We start from the raw sequence: 10,265 nt of genomic DNA on the forward strand, positions 1-10,265 counted from the left end.
AAACCAAAGTGTGTAGAGTAAGCCTGTTCCCAGAGTGATTTTATTTTTTTAAATTTTTTATTATTTAATGTTTATTTTCGAGAGAGAGAGACAGAGACAGAGACAGAGCATGAGTGGGGGAGGGGCAGAGAGAGAGGGAGATACAGAATCCAAAGCAGGCTCCAGGCTCTGAGCTGTCAGCACAGAGCCTGACACGTGGCTCGAAACCACAAACTGTGAGATCATGACCTGAACTGAAATCGAACACTCAACCGACTGAGCCACCCAGGAGCCCCTCCAAGAATGACTTTAAATGATCTGGTTTACTTACAAAGTTTTGTGTCCAGAGGTAAATCCTACCCTTTGGGTAGGAAAGTTTGGTTATGTTTAAATTCTAGTTGGAATTCTAGTTCCATTCTATGGAAATTATAGTTTTCCTTCTATCAACTTCCATTCCTGATGAGTGTATACCCCTCCATCCTTTCAAAAAAGAAACGGTTGTACACCCACAAATACCAGGCGTCCTGTCCGAGGAGAATTCTGTGTGTCATGGAACGGAGGCAGGTAGGTCCACAAATCATAACTGAAACGCTTTGCACATGTGTGCTGGTGCGTGTATGTGTCCAACAGACCACGATGGGAGACTCAGCACTCTGTTTTCATGGCACAGGGCGTTCTTATTTCATCCCACAAGCTGAAGGACAGCTGGGACACCACTAGACATGGAGATACCGCCCTGTGGGCTCAGATGAGAAACAAAGAGAAATGGGGTGCCTGGATGGCTCAGTCGGTTAAGCGTTTGACTGAGGCAGGTTATGATCTCGTGGTTCGTGGGTTCGAGCCCTGCATCAGGCTCTGTGCTGACAGCTCAGAGCTTCTTAGGATTCTGTGTCTCCCTCTCTCTCTGTCCCCTCCCCCACTCACAGTTTGTCTCTCTTAAAAATAAACATGAAAGAAAGAAAGAAAGAAAGAAAGAAAGAAAGAAAGAAAGAAAGACAATCAAGAGACCAAAGGACAACACACAAAATAAGCCACCACTAACAGCATATGGTGCCCAAGGAAGGTCCGAGCAGGGGTTGAGAGGAAGGGGGTGCCAGGGACTGCTTGTCAACCACCACATTTTTATTTAGCATGTAGGGGAATGGGCAGGCTGTGCTTATCCAAACAGCAAAGAATTCCAAGGAGTAGCTGCTATAAGCACCAAAGAAGACAAGGCTCATAAATCAGATGTGGGGATGAGCGAGCACGTAGGAAAACCCAAGAAGCCTACAGCCCTGGCTCTCCCAGACAAAGACGGCCGGAGGGAGCAGATCAGATGGGGTATGGGTGAGTCTTCTCAGGCTGCCATGACAAAGGACCCCAGGCTGGGGTGGCTGAAATGACAGACATTTATTTTCTTATGATTCCAGGGGTTGGCAAGTCCGAGATCAAGGTGTGGACAGGCTTAGTTTCTTCGGCGGTCTCCCTCACTGGCTTGTAGACGGCCACCTTCCCCCGTGTCTGCATACGGTCTTCTCTCTGTGCATGTCTGTGTCTTGACCTCTTCTTACAAGGGCACAGTCAGATTGGATTTAGGGCCCACCCATGTGGCCTCATGTTAACTTAATCACCTCTCGAAAGACTCTAACTCCATATACATTCACACTCTGAGGTCCTGGGGGTTAGGGCTTCAGTGTGCAAAGGGGGTGGTGGGGGCACAATTCAGCCCCTAACAGATGGCAACCATGACAAGCCCCTTTTCCCAGTAACCCGTGCTTCCCTTGGGAGGACAAGATACCATGGAGGAGGTGACTTATTTGATAATTGGAAAAGACTGGATAGAGCAGCAAACAGATCTGTGGAACTTGGCTTCCAGCGAATCACAGATGATGAAAGAGAATTCTAGACTCATTGTCCAGACTGAATAAACGATCCCCTTCTCGTACATCTTGAACAAATGTAGAAGCTGTCATAATTAAGAAAATACAAAGTATAAGGGTTATTTCAATCTATACTAGTTTTTGTTATTACGTGGCTTTTTTTTTTAACACAAACAGCTAAATATATTTGAATTATATCATTCCTGATTTGTAACTTAAGACACATAATAAAAAATTCATCTTTTGTGCCAGAAGTGTATTGTGTTTTCATCAACAGATATTTAGAGAATTATTATTGTTTTATTAGGGAGACTTAAAAACTAATTTAAATTTTTAAACCTGAATCTCTATGACTGACCTCAGCATTAGCATACGAAAGCAAAACTCCCATTTCAGAAGTGAAGAATATCCTCCATTAAAAAGAAATTTTTTTTTTTTTAGGTGCACCTGTGAGATTAAGTGTCTGACTTCAGCTTCATGATCTTGCAGTTCGTGAGTTCAAGCCCCACATCGGGCTCTGTGCTGACACCTCAGAGCCCGGAGCCTCCTTTGAATTCTGTGTCTCCCTCTCTCTCTGCCCCTCCCCTGCTTGCTCTCTCTCTCTCTCTCTCTCTCTCTCTCTCTCTCCCTCTCTCTCTCTCAAAAATAAAGAAGCATAAAAAAAAGAAAGCAACAAAGAATATCCTCAATGCTGGGGAGAGAGTCTGACTCTTGAACTTCCCTTTGCAGAGGTAATTCAAGAGAGAACTAATACAGAAAAGATGAAGGTAAATGAAATGCACTAGAGTGGGAAGTTCATCTTTTTTACCTGCCTATCAACACGGTTAGCTTGATTTCTGATTCTAGGGGAAATCCTGCCTGAGAAGAAGCTTTTTCAAAGGAACTTCCTGCATCCAATGGCAGGCAATCCAGCTGGAGAAAGAACAATCCATAATGAATGGCTAGCTTTCACTTCTTGTTGGGCTACCAATGGGAGGGAGGCCTGGCTTCCCCTGATGTTGAGGACCCAATGGGGCCAGCAAACAGGTGTGGATGGGCCCATCTGCAAGGATGCTGTCTTCAGGACTGCTGTGACAAGGCGGGGCCTCAGTTCCATGGCTCTCACACATCTGCCACCACAATCATCTGGAGGGTCTGTTTAGACAGTGTCCGAATCTTCCTAGAGAGTCTCTTAGTGACGCTGTGGATCCCGCAACCTCAACTTGAGAAGCACGTCTCGTTGGTTCCCCCAGGCCATATCTTACTTTCACTGTTCTCCATTCATCTTTCAGCGGATCATTCCATCTGCCAGCCCATCCTTCAAGAAAAGTGCGGGGAACAACACTGCCCAAGGCAGGGCAAGAGGGGCCTCCACTCTGGCTGCTGCTTTGGAGGCTGGTCCTCTGGCCTCTCCACGGCTACATCCTGAGCTCAGCTTGGTAGGTTCTGTGCTTCTCGGACTTTCATCCATTACTTGTAGGTTGTCCAATTTACTAGCATAGAATTGGTCATAATAGTCTCTTAAGATCATTTTTAATTCTGTGGTATCAGTTGTAATATCACTTCTGTCGTTTATAATTTATTTGAGTCCTTGCCCTTTTTATTCTTGGTAAGTCTAGGTAAATGTTTGTCAGTTTTGTTGTCTTTTCAAAAAACCAGCTTAGAGGCACCTGGTTGGCTCAGTCGGTTAGGTGTCCAGCTCTTAATCTCGGCTCAGGTCATGATCTGACCATTTGTGAGATTGAGCCCTGTGTCAGACTCTGCACTGACATCGCAGAGCCTGCTTAGGACTCTGTCTCTCATTTTCTGCACTTACAGTCTCTCTCAAAATAAATAAATAAACTTAAAAAAAAAAAAAAAAAAGAAACACCAGCTCTTGGCTTCATTGATCTTTTTTTTTTTTTTTAATTTTTTTTCAACGTTTTTTATTTATTTTTGGGACAGAGAGAGACAGAGCGTGAACGGGGGAGGGGCAGAGAGAGAGGGAGACACAGAATCGGAAACAGGCTCCAGGCTCTGAGCCATCAGCCCAGAGCCCGACGCGGGGCTCGAACTCACGGACTGCGAGATCGTGACCTGGCTGAAGTCGGCCGCTTAACCGACTGCGCCACCCAGGCGCCCCTCATTGATCTTTTCTATTGTTTTTCTGGACTCCGTTTCATTGATTTCTGATCTGATCTTTATTATTTCCTTCCTTCTTCTAACTTTGGGCTCCATTTGTTTTTTTAGTTCCCTAAGGTATAAAGTTAGGTTGCTTATTTAAATTTTTCCTTTTCTTAATGTAGGCAATTATCACTATAAAATTCCTCAGAACTGCTTTATCTGTATCCCAAAAGTTTTGGTTATGTTGTGTTTCCATTTTTGTGTTTCAACATTTTTTAAATTTCCCAGTTGATTTCTTTTTTGACCCATTGGTTGTTCAGAAGCCTGTTGTTTAATCTCCACATACTTGTAGATTTTTCAGTTTTTCACCTGTTATCAATTCCTAGTTTTGTACAGTTGTGGTTGGAAAGCTACTTGGTGTGATTTCAATCTTCTTAAATTTGCTAAGACTTGACACCTAATATATGATCTATCCTGGAGAATGTTCTGTGTGTACTTGAGAAGAATGTGCATTCTCCTGTTGGATGGAATGTTCTATATAGGTCTGTTAGGTCCATTTGATCTAAAGTATAGTTCAAGTCTAAAGTTTCCTTATTTATTTTCTGTCTGAATGATCTATCTGTGTGGAAAGTGGAGTATTAACATCCCTACTTTTATCATATTGTAATCTATTTCTGCCTTCAGATCTGTTAGTATTTGCTTAATATATCTACATGCTTTGATGCTAGACGCATATATATTTGTTTGTTTGTTTTGTTTAGTAATCTCTCCACCCAACACAGGGCTTGAACCCCGAGATCAAGAGTCACGTACTCTTGCAACTGAACCAGCCAGGTGCCCCAGGATGCATCTATATTTATTATTGTTAAATATTCCTGATGAATTGACCCCTTTATCAGTATATAAAGAACTTCTTTGCCTCTTGTTATGATTTTTGAGCCAAACTCTATTTTGTCTGATATACATATAGCCCTCCCTGTTCCCCTTTGATTTCCACTTATGTGAAATATCTTTTTCCACACCTTCACTTCGAGCCTGTCATTAAAGCTGAAGTGAGTCTCTTGTGAGACTGCATACATTGGGTCTTGTGCGTCCCTGCCAGCTAGATTTTTAAGAAAAAAAATATCCAATTGAACTAGACCAAATAAAATTTCACCCCAAGACTTGTTGATCAGAGCAAGACACTGAGAATGCAGCAATGACTAACACTAATGTGGCTCCGCCCCCTGAATTCAGAGTCCAGAAGGTCTGTGACCTTGGCGTAAGTTTATATGCCCACATGCTGCATGCACACTGCATGTGATAAGACAGCCCAGGCTCCCTGCTGCTCTCTGACATCAAACCTCCCTTCAAAGTGTCATCTTATTCTGGACTTTCTGTCTGTGTCCTTTCAAAATGTGCCTGCCTGTGTCACTTGCCTCCTGGTCCTGCTTCCATTACTAGTTGACAGTTAATGGCCAAGTATTCTGATAAACCTATATGGCAGTTAAACCCCCAGGACTGAATTGCAGCTCTACCATTTGCTACTCATACAGATTGTCTGGGCTTGATTTTCTCCTTGGTAAATGGGATAACAATCGTACCTACTGCAAAGGATTATGAGAAAGACAAAACGAGATAGACTTTGTAACACACCAAGAACAGTGCCCCCACAAAGAGTAAGTGATTAATAAATGTTAGCAGATATCATTAGTATCCTTATTCATGTGTTCATGGCTCCTGTCTTACCTGCCTTCCCAAGCAACTGTATGCAGTTTAATTGAGGCCTTCTTGATATTCAAACCTTTGTCTTGCTGAGCGCTCAGGGTTGGAATCCAGCTATGGTGTCAGGTTGGTGGGGGGATTTGGAGACAGGTGTGCTGGTCAGCGCTGGTCAGACACAGGTGTAGATGTGTGTGCTCTATCTATGGTATCCTTTGAGGGTCTTTGCAGATGTTACCTGCTGTTTAGGTACATTCCACCTTTCCATAAAGTTGGTCCTGGTCACGACTTTGTTTGCCCCAACAAACATTTATGTATCCCGTCACCACTCTCTTGATCCAAAACTTTCTTTTGATACAATATAACTTGAAATCCTTAACTCCCTAGTGATCCGATCCATCTCTATTTCCCAATCTTACCTAAATTTCTCCCACTTAAGCTCCAAACAGCCTCACTCATCAGCTGGCCTTGCCAACACCCTCTGCTTTCTGGCCTCACTGCCTTTGCTAGCGCTAATCCCTCCGACAGCCATGTTTCCCCCGCCCCCACCCCGCCATCTCCTCCACCGACTCCATTGTCAGCCCGGAACGCTTCCAGGAAGTTCTATCAGACCTGAATTGCTGCTTCCACCAGCCCTTACCATGCCAAAAATCATGTTTCCTCTCCGCGTTCCTAGAGCATTCATAGTATTCTTCTGGAACATTCTCTGGGTTATGATTATCTGAATACATGTCTTATTGTTGCTACCTCAGTGTGAGTTACTGTAACCTTGTTATTATAACATTGTCTATCATTTTGTAGTATCCCCCTGGGAACTCCCAGACAGTAGGTATTAAAAGTTTGTTCAGTTGAGTAATTTGCACCTTTCAAAACAACTGAGTGTTAACATTAAAAATAAACAGCATCTGGGCGCCTGGGTGGTGCAGTCGGTTAAGCGTCCGACTTCAGCCAGGTCACGATCTCGCGGTCCGGGAGTTCGAGCCCTGCGTCAGGCTCTGGGCTGATGGCTCAGAGCCTGGAGCCTGTTTCCGATTCTGTGTCTCCCTCTCTCTCTGCCCCTCGCCCGTTCATGCTCTGTCTCTCTCTGTCCCAAAAATAAATAAACGTTGAAAAAAAATTAAAAAAAAATAAAAAATAAAAAAATAAAATAAAAAAATAAAAAAACCCAGCATCACCACAATACACATTAGTATCACTAAGAGCTCCTGCACATCCCACAGTCTAAGAGTCAGTCCCATGTCAGCAGGCACACCTTGGCTGACGGCTGGCTGTGTAAACTTGCACACATTCTTAACCTCTCTGGGCTCCAGTTTCCTCATGGCTAATGCGGGACAATAACAGTACCAACCTCACTAAGAGGGGAAAATGAGTGAGTCTGTATAAGACCCAGGAAAGCTCCTGGCACACAGGAAGTGGTCGTGGAATATCAGCAGCGACCTACTGGAGGCCCCTGTCCACCTGGCTCTCACCCTGGAGAAGTCTGGAAAATGACCATTGGGATGCTGTCATTACCAACTCTCACCAATAGGAGGCACCCAACCTCCAGGGCTGTGACGATTTACCTTCCAGAATCAGCCCAGGAATACAGAATTCAGTTTGGGGCTGGGGGCAGAGGTGTGTTTATAAACGTCAAGAAAACCTCAGGTTTTAAAGGTCACCACATGGTCCTCTGAAAGAAGTTACACAGGAGGACATTTAGCAAGTTCCACTGGGCCTCTCTCTCTACCCACCACCTGTTTGGGAAAGGCAAAGGTGCCAAGGTGTAGATGGCAGAGCAGAAGGGGGGGTGGGCAGGGGCATAGGAGATAAGGAAGCTGGGTTTGTAGCTGGTGGTGCACGTATCGACTTTCGTTCCAGGATTCGCTGAAATACATCCACCTAGCCTAGCTGCTGTGGTCATCTCCTAACAGGGATATGGTCCACACGAAATCACTTTCCTTTCAGTGTGTCCCGTTGCCTCCTCTAGCCAGGTTGTTGACCTATCCCCTGGACCTGAGCATGCCCACTCCCACACTGTGGACCACCTGCCCCAATTCTGCTGGATTTGTAGGCCCGGCTCATAATCTACCTCTTCTAGGAAGCCTTCCCTGATTTCTCTAGTCCTGCAAACTTCTCTGCTGAGCATCTCCAACTGGCTTTTCCACAGTCAGGGACTATCTCCAATGTCACCTGTCGGGCACTTTTCAGGTAGCAGCCCGAGGACAGGGACATGCCTTGTTTGTGCCCCATGGAGTCAGTGCAGAGTCCTGAATGAGTTCAGTAGATGCTGGCTATGGAATGACCAGAGAAGGGCCAGGAGTCTTATAGGTGTGCAAGAGCGAATGGTTGGCCCCTTAATCTCCACCATAGACACAAAAAAATTCCCATTTAAAATGTGACCTTGCCCATGGGTTTGACGTGATGAACCATTTTCTCCAATGCTGTAACCAAACTATGACAAGCGAAAGCTCTCACAGTCATGTCTTATGTAGGAAGTGTGCCTTGTCTGGGCTTTGGGTCCCTTCCATTCTCTCGACAGCGTGTGTTACATTTTTTCACCACAGTTGACTTTACTTATTTGGTATTCCATGAGATTCTGGGCCACCTGCTCTATGTATGATGGAAAAGCCGAGGTGCCCCTGGGGGACTTGCAGGGGAGCTTGGCCAAAAATGCTGAAAATTTGTATGGAGTTTCAGTCTCCTCGTCTGTAAAATGGGCATGCCTTATGTGTTCTGCTTTTCCTCGCTCCTGTCAGGAATATGATATTAGCTTAAGTCAGTTTTCTAAGCCTTGTCTCTTATGAAATGAAATTCTTTATTTCTTATGAAAGGAAATGAACATATCAGAAACCAGGTGGGAGATTTCAGGGTGCGGTGGGGTGAAGGGTTACTCTCCTTTCTTTGTCCTCAAAATATTCCAGCTACGACCTCTTTAAAATGTAAAGTATTATTGTCTCAGAAATAGCATTTGAGTGAATCTATCTAACGCCTGATAAGCTGTTGACCTGACTTGAACATTATCTACATCCTCCATCAGATAATATGTCCCCAAGGCAAAGACCATGTCCTTTTATTCTGTTTTCTACCCCCCAGAACCTACCAGCACAGGGCCAGGTATTTTTTAAATGCAAGAAGTTGTTAGATAAAGAGATAGGGTGAACTACAGGGCTTCCTGTAACCCTTCACCTGACCCTGAAATCTCCAACTGGTTTCTGACATTTTCATTTCTTATTATAAGAAAATAAAGTATTTCCTTTTTTTTTTTTTAAGTTTATTCGTTTATTTTGAGAGAGACAGAGAGATAGAGAGTGGGGAGGGGCAGAGAGGGAAGGAGAGAGAGAGAGAATCCCAAGCAGCACAGAGCCCAACTCAGGCTTGAACTCACGAACCGTGAGATCATGACCTGGGCCGAAACCAAGAGCCGGATGAGTAACTGACTGAGCCACCCAGGCGCCCCCAAGATAAAGAATTTCATTTCCTAAGAGACAAGGCTTAGAAAACTGACTTATGTCATATTCCTGATGGGAGGAAGGAAAAGCAGGAGAACACAGAGGCCACGCCCATTTTCCAGATGCGGAGACTGAAACCCCATACAAAGCTCAGCAATTTGGCCAGGCTCACCTGGCAAGTCGGAGGTGGTGCTACTGCTCCAGCCCAAGCCTCCTGGTTCTCAGCCATCCCCGTATTCCTGTTCTCCTCCGAGTCACCCTGTATGCCAGCCCAGGGCACAAGGTACAAGGTATTTTAGACTCTGATGCCTTGAGGGACCCCAGCAGGATTCACTGTCATGAAGCCAGGTTGAGAAAGGCTGAGGTGGAAAACTGGCAGGATGCTGCCTGGACGGGGGCACCCAGGGCCCGGCCACCCCCGGGCTGGTGTAAGGCACCAACCTGCTCTTCTGCAAACACAGTCTGCTCGAGACCAAATCAGCGTGATTCAACTGTCCAAAGCCTGGAAGCTCAGCCCATGCTTCAGAAACTGTGTGAGTAAAGAAAAGGACATGATCTATATCTGGCTGATGAGTCAGAGGTCGACGGCTGGCACAGCTGTGGCGTGGGAGTCTGCTGTGTCCATCCGGCCTCTAGACCCTGCCGGCCAGCGTCAGCTGCCTTTCTCATGCCCCCAGCCTCCCTGCCCAGCCACGCTTCCCTGGGCTCCTGGCGGGTGCTTTTGAAAAGGGTGGCAGGAAAAGAAAGGATGAATGAGACCCTGGTGAATCTTCCAAAACTGCTCACCTGAGCCCCAGACTGGGAGGAAGCCAGGCCTTCCTGGCCCGCAGAGCACTTTTTTGGCATCGGAAAACTCATCCCCTTTCTCCTAATGTAAACCTCTGATTTCGAAAAGAGAATGAATCAAGTCATTAGCCGGGAGGTATAAATAAATAAGAGCACCTTATTAGGCTATCTGTCTTTTATCCAGAAACTTGGAAAACAAAGACTGTTAAGCAAGGCGATGTTCAGGTGTCACAGGGACACAGACAGGATTAGGAAAAAGAGACTCCTTCATTCCTGAAAACAGGGCTGGTTAGAGGCCTCTTCCTTTGTCCTTTTTTTCCAGTTTAATCACACAGGCTCTCACATACTGGATTCATGTTTATTCATTTTGAGAGAGAGAAGGGGGAGGGCAGAGAGAGAATCCCAAGCAGCCTCTGCACTGTCAGCCTAG

General features: G+C 45.3%; 1 long non-coding RNA gene across 2 annotated transcripts in view; it reads right to left on the reverse strand.

Moving 5' to 3' along the window:
• Window positions 1–1,038: 1,038 nt before the first annotated feature.
• Window positions 1,039–10,265, reverse strand: part of LOC121013238 (uncharacterized) — an 18,784-nt gene continuing 9,557 nt past the window's right edge. The window contains exons 1-2 of one of the 2 annotated variants that reach the window (XR_005782592.1): window positions 9,491–10,164; window positions 1,039–1,924 (exon numbers count right to left, since the gene is read on the reverse strand). This is a non-coding gene — a long non-coding RNA (uncharacterized LOC121013238). Of the gene's footprint in view, window positions 1,925–9,490; window positions 10,165–10,265 lie in introns of those variants that run through there. The other variant, XR_005782593.1, reaches the window with a different exon arrangement.

This window comes from Herpailurus yagouaroundi, unplaced genomic scaffold, assembly GCF_014898765.1.
Source record: "Herpailurus yagouaroundi ecotype Mexico unplaced genomic scaffold, PumYag 198, whole genome shotgun sequence".
NCBI classification, from domain to species: Eukaryota; Metazoa; Chordata; class Mammalia; order Carnivora; family Felidae; genus Herpailurus; species Herpailurus yagouaroundi.